The sequence below is a fragment of the Sinohyriopsis cumingii genome, chromosome 5 (assembly GCF_028554795.1).
Source record: "Sinohyriopsis cumingii isolate HCF-2022 chromosome 5, ASM2855479v2, whole genome shotgun sequence".
NCBI classification, from domain to species: Eukaryota; Metazoa; Mollusca; class Bivalvia; order Unionida; family Unionidae; genus Sinohyriopsis; species Sinohyriopsis cumingii.
The window spans coordinates 41,293,823-41,313,880 of record NC_142965.1 but is presented as its reverse complement, the minus strand read 5'-3'; the positions used below and the strand labels follow the sequence as shown (position 1 = coordinate 41,313,880).

The window sequence follows — 20,058 nt, the reverse complement described above, 5'->3', positions numbered from 1 at the left end:
CAAAACTTGTTCCACCTGGCTAAAATAGCTACGTAATGCCATTGCACAGGGGCATCTCAGGTCAGAGGAATAATCATACACAGGTAAGGAACAGATTAAGCTCTGAAACAAATCAAGATTAATACTCATACAATTAGAGGCGACATATTTCAAAGATTTTGATTTGAATAGGACTCTAACAGAGTGGAGCTGCAAGGAAGATAGATGGATATTGAAGTGTTAGGTAAATATTAAACTATGGCCATTTCCTCCTCCCCTTCCGTTTTGTTCCATTCCCTCTTTATTTTTGTGACAAGTGGGATTCATCCATTAGATAAAATTCTGGCAGTATCTCTGAAGTGAAAGTGCTGAGTTGCAGCTGGAGGAGAAAGTATAGAAGCTAAAGAGCAAATTGGGAGAAGTTACAATGACTCTTTGTAAATCTCATTTCCCTTTCATATATATATATATATATTTATTTCTTGTATTTAAAATAGTAACTGAAGTAGAGCAATTGATAACATGAATAGTCATTTATAAACTGAAAACTGGTCATTGAAAAGTCGCTGAATTTCAGTTATCCTGATCAGTATGTATATTGTGTCTAAATATCAGAAAAGAGTAAAAACCAACAAGGTTTGTAAAATTCAACAAATAATTTTTTTCCCTAGAATACAAAAAATGAAAATTTTACAACCATAATTTAAAGTATTGTGAATAAAATCCCAATTAATCCTATATGTTCTATCACAGGTCCAAAAGTATAGAGTATTTAAAATGAATTCCAGTGGTGTTCTGAATGTCTTCAATGTACTGATGTACTGATATCTTTGAATATGGTGATGTGCTAACACTTTTGATGTATTACAATGATATAATCCAAAATGACCTTGTATAAATTCACATTAATCCAGAAATAATGATTTAGTCCAAAATTAATAATGAGCATTTTGTAATTTAAAGAATTATTTAAATAAATCCTGTTAAGATGTCAAATCAATAATTCTGAATTAAGCAACATTATATAAAAAGTTAAGACACTATAACAGAACCAGGATGACAGTCATTTTCCCATCAAATCCATAAGCAAGTTTTAGAACAGTCTTAATTTCTAATAACAATCCTTAGACCTTAAACTCAACATCTGGAAAAATGTTTACCTCCAAATAATAATAATCTTAATATGTAATTGAAAATTGTAGACAAGAATTAGCTATGTAATATGTTATTTATAAAAAGAGGACATTAGTCAAGTTGACCCAACTACCCTCAGTTATTCACAAAGGTCAAGTACACAGTTCAGATTAAATATACAAAGTGTATAATTATGGACAAAAGCCAACATGCAATGCTAATTAAATATGCATAACGCCTCCCATTATAAAGAAAGATTATCCAATAAAGCTTCCTTTTACATGTTAGTCAAATATGATATGATACTATAATAATAAACGTTATATAGGTATGTGTCTTATAAATAACACAAAATATACATAAAACCAAACATTACTTACATACACATCAGAATGCATCTACAGTTGAACATCTTTTTGCCTTGATGTGTCTAGTGTCAATGTTATATTCCTGCAACATCAAACTCCACATTAACACTCTGATTTTTGTTTTTCATTTTGTTCATGAAAGTAAGGCATTTTTGTGATCACTGAATACAATAATTAAAGAAGGAGATGAATTACTATACACTTCAAAGGTTTGTAAAGCCACTATCCAAGTCAGACATTACTTCTCAATTGCGGAATAATTTCTCTGATGCTTGTTTAGTTTTTTTAGAGAAATAGCCATTGTATGATCCAAACTAGGATTGTCTTCTTGAATCAGTACTCCACCAACCCAAAATCATTTGTGTCAACTGACATTTTAAATGATAGACTGAAATTTGGAGCTGAAAGAAATGGTGCACTCTTAAATATGGCCTTTATTTTATCACAAGCCTTCTGACATTTGCCAGATCAATATGAAACTTGGTTTTCTTACTCAACAAATTAGTCAGAGGTTCAGAAATTATTTTAACATTTGAGCAAAATTTCTGATAATATTCAGCCATTCCAAATAAACGCATCAGTTGCTCTTTACTGCACAGGGAATTCAGAGATAGCCTTGACTATAACAACTTCACGATTAACTTGGCCATGTCCCACAATATATCCTAAAGTGTAACACAAGCACGGTGAATCTCTGCTGTACCGAAATTAAATGTCAGATTTGCATCACTGAGTCAGTCAAAGAATTTTCCAATGGTTTCCAAGTGATCTTTCCAGGTGTTGTTGTCAGTGTAAGAATCACAGTTATCTAGACCAGTTGTTACCAATATGTTCATTATATGCTGGAACTTAAGAAGAACTTTTCGTACCAAATGGCATCACTTTATATTGATAAAGTTCATCTGGGGTTATGAATGCCTGTTTTCTTTGCTCTTGCCATGAGTGGAATTTGCCAGAATACTTCCAAAAGATCAAACTTGGTGACATATTTGGCATTTCCAATTTTGTCAATGCAATTATTGATTCTTGGCATTGGGAATGTGTTTTCCTGACACTGTTCTATTGTCGGTGTACATGCAGAAAGTATTATTAGGTCTCAGCACTAGAAAACATGGTGAACTCCAGCTACTTTTACTTGATTCTGTGAAATCATTCTCCAGCAGATATTGAATTTCTCTTTTCAAACATTTCTGCTTGAGAGGATTCATCCAGATGATGTTTCACTGTAGTTGATCAATGTTTTGGTATTCCACAAGGCTCTGTTCTCAGCCCAGTTATCTTCATTTTGGATCCTCTCATATGTCATAGACTGAGCTTTAGTGTCTCACCAGTTGTACACTGATGACAGTCAGATATACAAATCTTGCTTCCCAAATGATGTTGAGGCTACTATCAAAGGCACATAGAGGCGCATTTCAGGTGTGAAGTCATTGATGACATGTAACAAGCTGCAGATAAGTGTCGATAAAACTGAAGCCATCCTGATCAACATGTGAAGACTTTCTCATTCACATTCTTTACCTCAAACAATAAGTATCAGCAATAATATTGAATTCACAGTCAATACAAAAGCTATAGGTGTCACTCTTGACGGTATGCTTACATTACACCAACATGTAACAAACATATACAAGGCTGCATATCTAGAGCTGAGACAGTGCCACTAAAACAATTGTGTGTTCCTTAGTACTTTCAAGACTGAACTATGGTAATTCAGTTGTATCTGGCTCATATCAGTATCTACTTCAAAATCATCAAAAAATTCAAAACACAGCTGCTGAGATCATCCTTAAAGTATGAAAATATGAGCACACACACACACCCCGCTCAGTAACCTTCACTGTCGACACAAAATCTGTTTACTATACTATATTTTGTTGACTGGCTTCAGTCTAATATACATATCTGACCTCACCCAGGTGTACATCCCATGTAGAAACTAGGCTCCTCTTCTGACACTCACATACTTATGGTTCCCACTGTTATAACAAAGTCCTATGGACATCATACATTTGCTTATCAGAGCCCTCCTATGTACAAGAAATTTCCCATAAATCTTAGAAACCAGGACACTCTGATCTAATTCAGGCAACACATTTCCCATAAATTTTATACACAAGGACACTATGATCTCATTCAGGCAACAAATTTCCCATAAATCTTAGACACCAGAACACTGCAATCTCATTTAGGAGTGCTCTTAAAATGCACCTATTCCAACTATATGAAGAAATTTAAAGACTTAATAATAATAATAATAATAATGAGGACTTTGTATAGCGCCTAATCTTTAGAAGCTCTAAGCGCTTTACAACATTAGACAACACCTATAAGATTAAAAAAACATATAATAATATTACAAAAACAAACACCATGAAATTAGAAAAACATTAAAAAATAAAAAAACATGCTGGGAATATTTCAGGTAGGAAACATTATTAGGTCTTTAAGTTTGTTTTTGCAGTCGAAATAAGTGAGTTTTGAGAGCCCTCTTGAGTGTGATTACTGTGTCTTTGTGTCTAAGTTCAGTGGGCAATCCATTCCACATTGCTGGGCCCTGGTGTGCAAAAGAACACTGTCCATATGACTTTGTTTTCATAGTGGGAATAATGAGTATACGATTGTCAGAAGAGGAGCGTAAGTATCTTGCTGGTGTGTACACATGGGTGAGGTCAGATAGGTATGTTGGATTAGAGTCCGACAGTGAAACGTAGCACAGAGAACAAATTTTGTGTTTGATTTTGGATTGAATGGATAGCCAGTGTAGGGTACAGAGCAGTGGGGAGGTGTGCTCTGATCGTGGTACTCTAAATATGATCCTAGCAGCAGTGTTTTGAACTTTTTGAAGTTTCTGGAGTAGATATTGAGATGAACCAGACAGAATTGAGTTACAATAGTCCAGTCTTGAAAGTACTAATGAGCACACAAGTGTTTTAGTGGCATCAACTGAAAGATATTTGCAAATTGAGCAGATGCGTCTCAGCTCAAGATATGCAGCTTTGCATATGTTCATGACATGTGGTGCAATATGAGAGTACTGTCCAGAGTAACACCTAGGTTTCGATAATGTTTACTTCCTTAGTTATTGTCAGTATTAAATGTTTAATAATGTTTACTTCCTTAGTTATTGTCAGTATGTTTTTTGTTCTCTTATTTCATGCTGTTTGTTTTGTAATCTTGTCATTGTGTGTGTTTTTGTGTTATGTAATGTAAAGTGCCTAGAACTCCTAAAAATTAGATTTTGCATTAAATCCACATTATTATTAGTAGTAGTACTAGTAGTAGTAGTAGTAGTAGTAGTAGTAGTAGTATTAAGGCAGAAATTGAAAGCAGACAGGAACTTAAAATCTTTTGCAGGTGGTAAGCTGCATACAAGTTTTGCATGTTAGTAGGTCATTTGCAAAATGGTCAGTAAAAGTTATAGACAAGTTTATTAATTTTGTTTCTGAAATTCTGCATGAATCCTGATTAATGAAGAGAATTGGATAGAGAACTAGTCAGACTAGTCTATGAATAAAGGAACAAGACATTAGGTGATACGGACTTGACTGATGTTTATGTGACTTGTGAATGTTACACAAATGAAGAATGTAAGAGGATAGGGCACTTTCTGAACATGTTGGACCAGAAAAGAGCAAAATGAAAGCACTTCAGAAATTTAACAGCAGAATATGTAAGAGATGTAATGCAGAGCTCAAGTTTAGGACATCACCATGCATGATTTGTTGCATCATTTGTTGAGTCAACTTTTTGATTAATTGCAGTGGAAAGTTAGAAATAGACCAGATAATTTGTGTTGTACAGACTGTAAATAGGTTTTGTATGCTGATACTGATCCACTTGGATTTGTGAATTTGTCTATTTCTGAAAAGAATTTTAGCCAAAAGCAGATTCAGGTTAGCAAAGAAAACAAATGAACATTTTTTCATACAGTTTATTATCATATGTAGATGCCATTTTATGCTCAGATGATGCTTTTTGTCCACTTGTATTACATGTCATGTACCTAACTAGGGGTTGCCAGGTATGCCATTACTAGTGAAAACAAGTTCAGAACTCCTGGGTTTTTTTTCTTCCAGATGCTGAGTCACTAAGAGAGGAGTATATGCAGCTACGAGATCAGAATAAATGTAAGGTCTGCATGGAGAGGAATGTAGAGTTGACATTTTTGCCCTGCGGTCATTTAGTGTGCTGTGAAGTTTGTGGGCAGTCCCTCGGGTTCTGTCCGATCTGTAGAGCTAAGATACATGCCTCTTTGAAGACATACCTATCATAATATGACTATAACATCCAAACAATAGTTTGTTTATTGTAAAAAAAAAAATTTGAGCAGCATCATTTCTCCATCTAACAAATTATCTGATCACATTATGCAAACGTTTTTAGTAGAACCTACCTCCAGCTGCAGTATATATATATATATATATATATATATATATATATATATATATATATATATATATATATATATATATATAGATAGATAGATAGATATAGACACAATGAGCAGATTGTTGTGGCTCTACTGAAAGAAAAGCACCAGAAATCCAACCAGAATTCACAATTTATAGAAAAACTTTGAAACATTATCATGCAAGTGGTTTTTTTATTGGCCATGCGAGTGTTATTTATTGGCTATGCAAGTGTTATTTATTGGCTATGAAAGTGTTGTGGTGCAAATAAAATGAACATGCACACTTTTTACATATAATCTGGTACAGATGAACTAACAGATGATGGGATATCAAAATTACTCCTTGTCATTTTCTAATTCTTATAAAATGGAAGAAAATCCATCAATCAATCTTTTCCAGTTGCACCAGCCACTATGCTTGACCTGTCTATTTTCCTAAATTTCCACAATTCTGTAATATAGGCAGACCTGGGATTGCTCAGAAATGATCATTTTGTCACTAGGTCACATCATATTTCTTGGATGATAATAAGCTTGGCATACATCCAAACTAAAGTGTTATGGTAAATTCCACCATTCTCTTATTAATATGTTTGGCTGAAGAAAAAATGTTGTACTCCACAATTTTTATAACTGACCTTGATGTTGTGCGATTTGCAGTTATAACATCAGCTGTGTTTCAATAAGAGATTGTTATAAACACTTGGGATAATGGAGAAATCCTACCAGTTATTAAATATTCATTTATGCAAATATGCAAATGACTTTGTTGAAACGATGGTTTTCATTGGACATTGTGGTTTTTAGAAAATAACATTAACGTTGAGACTTGTACTGCTAGAAATTTAGTATTTTGTTATCAGATCGGTAGTGTATATACTTTAACCGTTACTAATAATTCATTGTACGTTTCATTTCAGAGCTGGTAATTGCATTTTATTTTGTTTACTATTACAATTTTTAAGTACTATTTGAAATTAGACCGCCATTGGTGGCGTTATCAATTTTCGTGGATTGGTTGAATTACATGGTTATTTCGCTAGTAGTTTTAGTTTTTTATTATTATTATTATTATAACCGTATCTATGAATTCTTTGTACGTTTATATTTTTCAATAGACACGTTTTTAAATTAGACCTGAAATTAAACGAAACAGTACGCCTCATACCCATTTATGACCGTTATCAGTTTTCGTGGTTTAGTAATAAGATCGCATTATTTTATCTGCACGGCAGGACTCGTAGTAGTATGTATACTGAGAGCGTTACTAAGAAATAAGTTACATTTTATTTGGGTACTGGCAATTACATTTCTTTCCGATTAAAACACTTCAAAGTTTATTACCGTTATTAATTTTCGAGGACTGGTAAAAAAAATCATTGAAAAACCCACAAGGGCTCGTATCGTTGTTTACAATGGACCTGTCATGCATGTGCTATATTGTAGTTATTATATAGTACATTAGTCAGAGTTTCCTCTGACCCTTGCCTCCCCATTTTTGATATTTGGACAACATAAATATCGTATAAATAGTACATGTATGACAGGTCAGTTCTAAGTAACGATACGAGCCCCTGTGGAAAAACCAATATGATATGGCCTAGCTTCCGACGATACTGGTTCTGTGGTATCTCGATATTTGAACTTTTCGGTATTTATTTTATCTATTGCACCACATATTGTGTACTTATATATACCACATGACCATAGGTTACTAGTTCTAAATCACCAGTTTATTTTGGGAAAATGTCAGGATTGCTGACGCATACACTATTTGATAAGTAAACCCATGAATACTACTGTTTCAAAATAATATCCTTAACTTATGTTCTCAGATAGAATCAATATCTTCTTAAAATTTCTATCACTTTAACAAAATGTTTAGCCTGTTTGTTGTCTGATAATGTTATACAAGAGTTAGATCATATGATTACTGTGATGGTTAAGGGCTAGGAAATTAAATCTATAGTAGCAAATAAGAATCAAAATGTGAAGTATGTTAATGTCGTTTTTTGATGGCTTTCACATTTAACAGGCGTTGACTTGAAAGCTGCATTGTACACGATTTATTACTTTTCATTGGAACACCAGTTGTTGTTCAAACAGTCTTAGGTTGATATGTACTTTCATCCTCATATTGATTGTTCATTCTCAGCAACAATCACAGAGCAACTCCAGTCATCGTGGGTGGTTATTTACAAATGCATTTCTTTAATTCTTTCTTCTAAGTTTCTGTTGCTGTAGGGCACAGGTGGCATAATGAGTGCCATAGAAGTAGCATCCATTTTTCAAGTTGATTACACTTTGTGCAACACAATGATACATTAAATTTCCAACATTAATACAAGTATATGCCATTATCAGATTATTGTTTTGTTGCTGGTCTTACTGCAATATCAGAGTAACTCCCCTTTCACAACTAGGGCTGTACATAACGTCTGTTTATTGTTTGTTTCCCACAGCCATCTGATTTATAGTGGAAATTAATTCATTTTAATACAGACAACAACAGACTTAAATTATATCTTGAGGGTCATTGTTTTTATTAACTTATTTGCTGATTGCAAACTTTATGACCTGAAATATCAAAGCACTCATGTATAGTTGATAACAGAAAATCAAAACAAAAGGAAAACATAATTCGAATTTTGAATCAGTTTAAATCAAAAACTGAATTGACTGAGTCTCATACATTTTGTGACATAACTACACAAGTTTTAAGACCAATTTTGGTCTGCTTAAATGATAAATATACATTATACAGCTTCATCACTCAAATGTATGTTACCTTAGGACTTTGCTGGGTCTATATACTGGTCCATATCTGCCCATATCCTATGCGTACCAAAATCCATCCAAAAATCTCCTAAAACAAACATTTTACAACCTTGATGGTAATCATATTGATATTTTACAGTCAGCTGATCATTAACATCAGAAGTCTGTTCAACAGATGCATTAAGTTAAATGATAACTTTGTCAGTGCATATCCATATCTGGTGACAATAACAATCAGTACTGTTCGAGTTTTACGAATAACATGTCCATATAAATGTACATTTGCCTGTATATTATAGTATGTGATTTAGATTTTTAACATAGCTTTAAAACAATTTAAGTCGTATCACTATAATGTCTGCAGTGGCAGCTTATAGTGATTTCTAGCACTGGTTTATCATTCCCCAGACATGCAGCATCATCTTCGACCCAGTCACATTATCCTGACACCAGGCCGACCAGTCCTAACAATAACCTCTTGATACTGAGCACCAAGCAAGGCAGCTGTTATTACCATTTTTTGAAGTCTTTGGTATGACTCAATTGTGGTTTGAATCCACAACCTTCCACATCTGAGGCGGATGCTCTAACCACTAGGCCACCGGCGCGGTCACCTGTATATTATATAATGTATGTACTGGTAAATTTTGTGATAGTGACATGATTAGTTCATTCTGTCACTTTATTTTTTCTGTGACACTAATAGGTCGAGCATAAAGTATGTATTCATTGAGTGGAGGTGGGAGGTGTTGAAAAAATTCAAAAAGCATTAGCCTGTGTATGTGGCAGGGTAACTGCTAAGTATGTTCTGCAGCGATAGGGGTCAATATTCCTTGATAACTGTGATGTTTATGAAGACTAGTCAAGTCAGAAACATAACTAACAGATGAGTTAGATGCAAAGTGGCTGGTATGCCATGTCAGGCAGAGTCAGTATCTGCTTAGAATTATGAAGTGTGATATGTTGTAGTTTTATTGCAGATGGTGCACTTTGCAGAAGACATTTTTTCCTCTTCATTTTCTGGCATAACCAGTTATTTTATCTCATGCTACCGACAGATTATGCATTCCAGACCCTGGTGCCTCATGCGAATTTGTGAAGCCATACCTTGCCAGACTGGTACAGTATTGTACTTGGATAGACACATTGATTGCCTTTTTGACACCTATTGTCCTTTACTTTTATAAAAGTGAGATTCAGAAGCGTGTCTTAAGTTAATTACTCATCCTAAGCCATCATGAAATGTCACATGATCGCACACACCTTACAAAAATTGTCACCTGAGAAAAGAACTGTTATGGTTCATGATTTTGATGATATCGAAGCTGATGATAAAAATTTGAGGTCCAGTCATTCCAGTGGTGATAAGGATGATAATATTCCAATTTTCCAAAGTTGATATAAAATTTTTAGTCACTGTCTGATATTTGACTATTAAAGTTAAGGTCAACTAAATATTAGCTGCTGTCACTTGTTTAAAACTATTATTAGAGATAAATATTTACATTTGCTGTAGAAAAGCATTGGTTACGATTTCTGTAAAATTCAACCTTTGTATCACTATTATAATTATTGTTAATACTTTCCTACTTTCATTTTCAAAGTTTGTTTTACATGGTATTAATTTAAACTGTTGCTTATTTTTAATGACTACTAATAACTTCATCTTTTAAAATTCAATTGTCCCATCTATTCTTGGAAAGGGGGTGGTGACTCAGCAATGTACTTACACAAGGGTGGATTCAAAATGTATGATTTGCAATGAGTAATGGGAAAGGGGGTAAAAAAATCACCAATTGTTTGCATACGTGCTTTATAGACAACCCTTAACATCATTATCAGAATATTATTACCAGCATAACTGTTCATGGGTAAAGTAGTTGGATCGATGAAATGTTTTAACAGCTGACCATAATGTCATTATAGTTCATTTGTGCTTGAAATATAATTCTTCATTGTAACTTTTTTCTCTTTTTTTTGTTAACTTTGTTTGCAGATTAGTGTAGATTTCGGCTGATTTTGGTAATTATATGGACTTTTACAAATGGGCCTTGTCACCTGATAGTCGAAAAGATGTTCACATGACCATTCCTCTGATAAAGGTGTGTAGATGAGTCAGCGGCTAAGGACAGGCTGAGAAATGTGATGCTACAAAGGTATATTTTCCATTTGATATATCATAGATGACTCATATAAGCATCCATACTAGAAGTATGGGTGTGACTGACTATCCCATATTCTGCATGAGACATAAAAAGCTATCTAAAGTTGTCTGCCACATCTCATAACATATATGCTATACATTAATGTGTGAAAGGGAAATATTATTTATTTTGTAATAGAGTGGGAACATTTTAATTTGTCATAAAAAAATGGTACATTTTCTGTTCCTTAAGCTATGGATCGGCATTTTGAATTATGTATTATTTTTAACATTAACATGAAAAATGTGCAATATTTTTGTGATTACTTCAATACACTAAATGGTTTACCCTTCTGTGAGCAATAATTAATAATTTTTCTAGATTAAGCACATTAATTCCATTATGTCTTAGATATTTCACTTTGAATTGTTTACATATAAATATAAGTTATTGCACATGTATTGTATTATTATGTGCAGTATTAATTTTAATCTTTATTGGGTGGGATATTCATAGTGATGATTTAGTATCATTTAATACTAAAATGCCATCCAGTCAATAAACAAACCGCTTTGGTGGCCTAGTGGTTAGAGCATCCGCCTCGGATGCGGGAGGTCTAAATAACATCATAATTAATTTTCAGTTGTTAATATGTTGTTAATATTTGAAAACTTAAACTTAAACTTCAAAACAAGCACATTTATTTCATAAACAGAGTAACATAAACAGAGTCAGTGCGAATGATGACTTGTTCCTAGGCCGCACGAAAACCCTTGGTGGGCCTCAGGCCGTAGTTTGCCCACCCCTGGGCTACAGTGTTAAAACCCAAAAAACTTGTATACTATACACATAAGGAAGATATTATCACAATCACAAATAAATCTTATCTAAATCCAGAAATTTTTGGTTAACATAATAACTTTAGCAAGGGATCCTTATATGTGCACAAATACAATTTCAAATATAGGATGATAAGAAGGTATTTAATGTACACTGTATACATGATTATCAGAGTTTAAAAATGTTGCGTTAACTAAAATTTAAAAAAAACAAAAAAATTTGACGCATTTTCTTCAACTTCCAATTATTATTTCATATATAATAAATAGGTACTTCACTGCTGTCCACTTCTATTTTAAGTAATGTAAATATGAAAAGTCCCCCTCTACACTAAACAATTTGGAAAAGTGGATACATTGATAGCAGCATCCTCAAACAGTTGAAGCTGCTTTTTTTTTGAATCCATGAAATGGCACTCTGTCAAGTGAGTGATCATGTCATGTTCAATGCAAATGGCTTTATGTGATTTTTCCAAATTGGTTGTAAACACAGTTTTTGCAATGGTAACTTCTGATAAATCACATTTTCTTTCACAATTGTATTGCTAACAACTGGTGGATGTAATGAGGTTTCCTGCAGTAAAGAATTGGACATGGGAGATATAACTTCTGTGTTGTCATCTCGTATCCAGTTTTCTCATAGAAGCTGTATCTTTGAAATAAATTCTGCAGTTTGTTACTCAAAATCCTGAGCACTGCATTTGTATAGCATTCATAAGCAGTGTATGGACACTGGTGGCATTTTGAAATTTCATCTCATAAATGCAAATACAGTTTGGATCACTATAGACAGAGAAATAACGTGAATTGTGTCTGTAACCAGCACATGTCTTATAACTTAATTTTAAAAATGTACAATGTGATGTAGTTATGTTCAAGGGGAAAAAAAAGGTAGAAGTTTTTCTCATTCAAAAGTGGTGATGACTGCCATAACCTAAGGACAAAAAAAGAGCTAATACAGTACTCTAGGAAAAAACAATACCTGTGAACCTATACTGGAAAATGCAACCAATACAACTTCATATCACATATTTCCAAGTTAAAAACACCAAATATATAATACATAAATTTTAATGCATTTATGTTGCCAATAAGAAAATTAACTGGGTTAAATTCTGAACAGGTATTTCAGAGTTTGGCATAAATGCTTAAGAAACATGCACATAATCTTCTCCATTTCCCTTATATGAGGAACATGTCTGCACAGGTAATGGTTCGAAAGAAGTCTTCCTTAGTGAATTTCACAGGACACTCAGAACAGCTGAATACCTACAATGAAAGAGCAGTTTCAACAGTTATAATGTTACTGCAAAAGGAAAAGGACATAAATGATAACCAAGATGCATTATTTTAAATAACAGTTTATTATTTACTATATTTCTAGAATAGTGACTGAAAAATTGATCACATCTAAAGATAAGAGTTTACCTTTACTGGTCAACTGTAAAAGCAGTAGTCACAAAACAATATAGGATATGGAAATACAGATCAAACTTTATATTTTCTACGTACCTTTGCAGGGGCAATTCTCTGGAATAATCTTTCATTTTTGGCTACTGGTTCGTAAAGGCAGCATGAATGTGTTGATCCTTAAAAAAAATTATATGATGGCAAGAAATGATGGCAACAGGTAACAACAAAAAATAATGTCAACATTAATATGGTCAGATGTAAAAGTTTAATACATCCAAATAATTTTTTTTATTAACTACCATTTTAATTACCACATTATCCTTAATTTCATTTTCAGAACAGACATTACTTTCACAGTAGTTGCAACAATAAACTATAATACCCCAATTATAATCAAGTCTTTTCTTAAAGATTCAAAAAATAACTTTCTGACTGATACAATCATACACTGACACTGAACAATTCCCTTGTATATGTTATGAATAGCTGTTTGTGATATTACAGGGATAAACACAATATTCACTATTATCTCATATTGATCGAATCAGCATAAAAAGATATACATCAGTGCACACATTTAAAAAGATATCTTCCTTACAAAAAAACCCGAACAGAATGAAATTACTCAAAGTATCAGCAAACCTGATACAAAAGAAAAAGACACCTGTTAAAAAGAGTCCATATAAACATGTCTCTGGTGGAATTATAAATGTCAAAATAAACATGTCTTTCAAGAAAGAAAAAACAATTGAAAACTAAGAAAATGCTAACAATATGATAAGGATACACCATGGGCTGTAATGGGTGGAATTTGGAGAATATTTATGTTGATCTATAAAAGAAATTAATTTTTAACAAATATGCATACAAATGTACTTTCCATTATTATAAACATTTTGCAAACAATAATATACACTGATATTACTGGCACTTTCAGTTTTCTCCTAGCAGAAATGAATAAACCATTATCAGTGTATGTTGGTATCTATATTCAGTATATAATCAATAAGCCTTAATGGTTCTCAACGACTTAGTAATCATGTTGTAACAAAGCAGCTTCACAGCCATTAGTAAATTACTATCAGCCAACATTGGCATAATTTTTCATTATTTTCCTACTCAAGTAAAATCACAGGGACTTTCGCTGGCCATGGCTTTGGACCAATTTTTTTATTTTTTTTTATATACATAAACTGAGTTAATGTTAGTATTGACAATATTAAAAACTTTTCCTAGGTACCAAGGCAATCATGTAATGGTGGTGGAATTGAGGTTTTAATACCAATGTTGACACTTAAATGGTTGTATATGGCTGACAGTCTTAATGGTGGGGAAGTAAAATGGATACATCGAGGAAGCAGACCTGCCAACCCTAACAAGGTGTCAGTATCATAGTTGATTTTTTCCATAAGTTAGGTCAGTTTTCAGTAAGATGTAATAAAAAATAATGTTCTGCTATTGTCAATCTCGAAAATATGCATTTTAAAAGTCCAGAAGTGTGATTCAAGGCTGGTGTACCAATGGAAAATATCGTGTTTAATAAAGGTAAAACTAAATCACAGAAAAATAAGAAAATCATAAGTTTAACTATACCATAAAATATGGATCATGGAAGTTAGGCCATAGATAGAACTATCAGTGAACCAAAAACATGTATCTGTTAATTTCAAGGCGCATTTCTAATGACAATTATTGTAATATCTCACCAATGGCACTGGACATAAAAATGCAGATCAGCAGTTATTTTTGATAACTGTCCTAGAGGTAAAGCTTGTTCCCATTCTTCAATAAAATGGAAAGAAAACTGTTCCTGCAAAAGTGATAAAATATAAAAAATTAAAATGTTTAAATAAGTAATTATTTTCATTGCTACTAAACCTTAAATATCATGTATGTTCCAGAGAACAGTAAATAAAGAAGTGGAAAACAAAATATATTCTGAACATTCAATTGTTCTCCACAAATTACTCATATGATAATCAAGATGGCCTTAAAAATGTAACAGTGAATACAGAAAACTGGGTATATAATAGAGGGGTTGGGTTATCATTCACCAATAGTCAGGTTTTCACAACTTAAACATGAAGAAATTCATGGTAAGTAACCATTAACATGGTTAGGTTACCAGAAATAATTGTTTTTTATTTATGACTAATGCAGTAGGTGGTTTTGAGAGTTCCTCTTCCAGCTTCACATGCCACTGCTGAAATACATTTCTTCAATAGTGGTTAGCAACCAACAAACATAACTTGTTGTCACTGTTACTATGCACAAGATTATTTTAACATGTTACCCAGTGAATAATATATTTCAGCCAAATAAGTGCAACTGTAATCAGTTAATACTGTCATTACAAAGTTACTATAATCATGATTAAGGTCTTCATAAGGACCAAAATACTGTTATCTGCCACAGTAGATTTTTCTAGACAAAATATTTTCATAGCCTAACTTGTTTAATTTTTTTTGTGATTTCACCAATTTGTGCTGACAGTAGCATGTGATTCACATTTTCTAAAGTTTCAGTGCACTATTATTATGTTCAAAGATACATGAATGAGAAAAGAAATATCTGACAGTAATTGAGTCACACTTTTCAATGTAGACAAATACAAAAACCTTAAAAATGCTTCTTAAAAATCAACAAAATTACAGCAGCATCCTCACTGACATTCACTAATATCTCATGCTGCTCTAACCTGCATAACAAAGTATATATCTGCAAAAACATTTAAATGGTTATCTTCCTGAGAATTATTTTTTAATAGAAACAAATTTCTCAAAGTATCAGCAATAACTCTTGACACATAAGAAAAGGAAACCTGCTACAGTTAAATAAAAGACCATGTAAATGTGTCACTGGAATTATAACTGTAAAATTAAGTGCATGCCTTTCATGGGAAAGAAAAAAAGTAGAATATGAGAACAATATTATAATGATGGCTGCACACATGGGCTGAAAGGGGTGGAATCTGGTGAAGAATATTCATTCTAATATCAAAAAATTATTGTGAAATAAAGATGCATAAAAATGTAATTTCCATTATTATTAACATTTTGCAAATATGCAGTTCATGTAAAAAGTGTAAGATAGATTCATATTGCTGGCAATGTCAGTTTTTCACATACAGAAATGAGTAGGCCATTCTCCATCTATGTTCAGTAAATAATCGCTAACAGTTAACAATTCTCAGATGACTTAGTAATCATAACATAGCAAAGTAGCTATACAGATGTCAGTAAATTACTATTTGCCAACAATAGCATCACTGATGATTATTTTTCCGCTCATGTAAAAATATCACTTGGAAAAAGGGAAAAGACAAGAAAAATAACAATATTAAACAGTAACAACTTTACGTATGTAAACTTAAGTTGCATTTACCCAGGTTCCAATAGTCTGTAATAACACACACACACACACACTGTATGTATTAATGAACACATGCACATTGGATAAACTAGAATCAAATACATAATCAGTGGGCACATTTTGTTTTTGTATGAGAGAACAGATTCAGTTTTGTCATCTACAGAATAAGTTAATATATGTTTTAACTAAGCTGCAAGATTGATTATATACTCTATATTTGGAAAATATAGCAGGCATGGCCTTGCATAATGGATTAGATGTACAGTACCAAACCTTAATTTCTAAGATGGCCAAATATTGTAATTTTTAGGTTTCATGTAAATTTTGGGCAAAATATAAATCAGTTATTAGAGCAGTAAACAACATTGTTTGAATATTATATGTACAAATGAAGTAAAAATAAGTTAAGTACTCACAAAATTTTGAAACCCACTGGCTTTCATAAATACCCACAGGAACCCCAATATGATTTGTATACCTTTGTTAGAAATAGAAAATTCCCATTGCATGAGTGTTGTTTATATTCTTTTTAGTTGTTTTAGACTTTTGCAGGCCAGGCAAATGTTTTTTTTTAATTACAAAAAATATTGTTAGTAGTAACAATATAACAAATTTCTTTTCTAACGTGTGTACATTCTTCAAATGAATTGAAATAAAAAAGAAACCAATCTGGTTCATAATGAACACATTTTGTTATGACTGAATAATAAATAGTAATTTTAGAAATAATACCATTATAGAAGGTAAGGAACATACTGAGCTTTTGTACTGTGAATAAAGATATGCCACACTTAATGATTTTATTATATGCTGATGAAAGGATAATTTAATGGTAAATTAAGATGCACATTCTGACAAGCATAATTCTACTGTAAATTAACATGCACATTCTGAGATTACATTTACATTAAAAAGTGGCATGATTTATATCATCATTCGAGCCATCGGAGAAAGACGTTTACTTGTTTTATTTGATTTTTAATGAAGCTTTACCAATGTATCAGTTACATAACTATAAGGTTTCCTTGTCATAGTCTATAGCAGGGGTGCACAGCCATTTTTGGCCAAGGGCCAGATTGCATTTTCTAAGACCACTTGAGGGCCACAGACACATTTCTTTAATATTATTACTGTTCACCGGCCAGATTTCTGTGTTCTTTTAATTTGTCCTGAAGGCCAGACAGAACAAGTTTATGGGCCAGATTCGGCCATCTGGCCAGGGGTTGTGCACCCTTGGTCTACAGTGATGTCTAACACATGCCAAAGACATATTATTTTAGTGCACAACTATTAGGCATTAGATAGCTATAGCAAAGAATGTTACTGCACAGATAAAGCTAGAGTATAATAATTTTGTTCTATGAACAAAAGATGTGTCAATGACTTTCACAATTTCTGGGTGGGTGTAGATATGACATGATCATATAAATCATGTTTCATATGAATAATTCCATGAAATCTTTGTGAAAACCCAGACATCATTCAAAAGTCGGAGCCTGGACAAGCCTGCGGTAGGCCTAACCTAACCTATGACTATCAACCATAAACTGTGTGAGTTCGAGTCTCAGCCTCGGCTAACATTGATACGTGAGAAAGCCTGCCAGTAGCTTCTCATGGGTCGGTGGTTCTTCCATGGGTTTTCCAGGGTTCTTCCTCCACCAATTATACTGGTCGCCATGTATAGCCTATCTTGTGCTGAAAAATGGCGTTAAACCCTACAACAACAACAACAACAACATCAACCATAAAGTGGAACATGGATATCATAATTATAAAACATTATCAATATACGTAAACAAATTATCTGTACTTTGGTCAGTCCAATTACTCTTAAGTAAATAATAAGTACATTAATAATTTTACCCGTCTCTTTAAAAAGACAAACATGAGTTTGGACTTTTTAAAAAACAAGTAGGGGCACAATATTATGATTTAACATGGACCTATTGCCGTAATGGAGATGCCATTCAAAGAAAATTTTAAAATGAAATAATTACCAAAGAACTTTAAAGAATATAGACTGATATGACTATGTGACCTTATTCATGTTAAGAGCAAGTTTTAAGTAAAAACTATAATTTATGTTAATCACCTTATCCTTGTAATCCATCGAATTAAGTTTCTCTTTGGGTGGAAACTACTTTACTACATCTGCATAAGACATACGGGTGGCACAGGTCCGAGGATAAAAAAAATTCAGCGCTATTTATCTGCACCATATCCACACAAACAACAAATGACTCCAATACTGTTTTCAATACATATGCACCACTTCTTTTTACATGGAGTCCATCAAGTGCCAAATGCATACTTCGATCAAACAATGGGTTATAGTCAATAAAATGGCACTTATCACATTCTCGGCTTAAAAATGCCATCATTTAGTGCAGCACATCCTCTTTGTAAGTCTGGTAAAACAGTCGAGTTTCAATGCAATGATTTAAAGTTAATGGTGGTTCGAGGCAGAATTCCAAACATTGACCAACATCATGGGATTCGTTTCCAGCAGCTGATGAATAAAGTCTCTCTAACAACTGAAAGAAATGCACCAAAAGAATTAACTAAACTAAAATGTGACTAATAAATCTGTGAAAATTTCAGAAAATCACCGTGGTAACTGCTGGTATTTGGAAATATAAACAAAATGATCCAAACATAGAAACATCTGCTACCAGAGTTAATTTGTTCACCTCTCAAGCTCTAAGCAAAAATAACTATCCCATTTTGACATCATATGGCAAGATTTAGGAACATTGCACACTTAAATTTTGTTGTAGCAATGTAAAAATCATATGCAGTGGTACAAATTTTCTCATAAAGTCATGTATATATTACCTAATTAATGTTATCCTCCTCGTGATGTTAAGCCTGTTTATTTGGTGGGTTGTTAGTTAATAAACGTAGCTTGTTGGAAGCCGAGAATACCAAAATTGGTTAAAAGGATGACAAGAATCTTGAATGAAATAAAGCTATTGAAACACTTTCTTCTATATTTGTATGTTTTATTCATTTTGTTAAAGAAACATACTTCAACTTAATCCAATTACGTCGTTCCCGACATAAATAACATTCCAGGCAAATGAAGTGTAGGCCAACATAACTTGAAAACAGGTCCACATGATTGTGGGAGAATTTGAATTTATTAGAAAAAGAGCATCAGAGTAAGAATAATCTCGCTTAAACATTATGACTTTAATTTGTAGAAAATGTTGATATGGGCTGTAAAAATGAGATATTTCTGAAATCTGACTTCTCATTATGATGCTAGGTGACACCAAAACATGCTATACAAGCACCATTAATTCGACAGTAAGACCTCGACCCCAAAACATAACAATTAGGGTCCATGTCTTAGAGTGTAGGACGACTAGACAATATGGATGCTAAACATGCAAAAATATTCGTGAAAATTATGATGGTCTTATTCTAATTAGAGAAATTATTTGGAATTCGTCACTAGCCAGTTCTACTCTGTAAGATCAATATAATAAATTAAATTAATAGTGCAGGAAAAAAATGGAAAATCCCTGGAAGAACCACCAACCCATGAGAAGCTACTGGCAAGCTTTCTCACATACCCATGTTAGCCGAATCCTAGTCTCAAAGCCACGCAGACA

The 20,058-nt window shown here is 32.9% G+C and overlaps 1 protein-coding gene and 1 long non-coding RNA gene across 3 annotated transcripts in view; one reads left to right on the top strand and one right to left on the bottom strand.

Moving 5' to 3' along the window:
* The window catches only part of LOC149799012 (uncharacterized), a 56,554-nt gene that overhangs the window by 27,458 nt on the left and 9,038 nt on the right, over positions 1–20,058 (top strand). Inside the window, exons 5-6 of one of the 2 annotated variants that reach the window (XM_089957961.1) lie at positions 5,561–5,611; positions 9,082–10,829. The gene's annotated coding sequence lies outside the window, so the exon portion shown is untranslated. Of the gene's footprint in view, positions 1–5,560; positions 5,612–6,755; positions 6,821–9,081; positions 10,830–20,058 lie in introns of those variants that run through there. The other variant, XR_016421063.1, reaches the window with a different exon arrangement.
* On the bottom strand, positions 10,945–16,164 carry LOC149799013 (uncharacterized). Its single transcript, XR_016421064.1, has 3 exons — positions 14,776–16,164; positions 13,169–13,245; positions 10,945–12,925 (listed from the first exon to the last, which is right to left on the bottom strand). It is a non-coding gene; the product is annotated as an uncharacterized LOC149799013 (long non-coding RNA).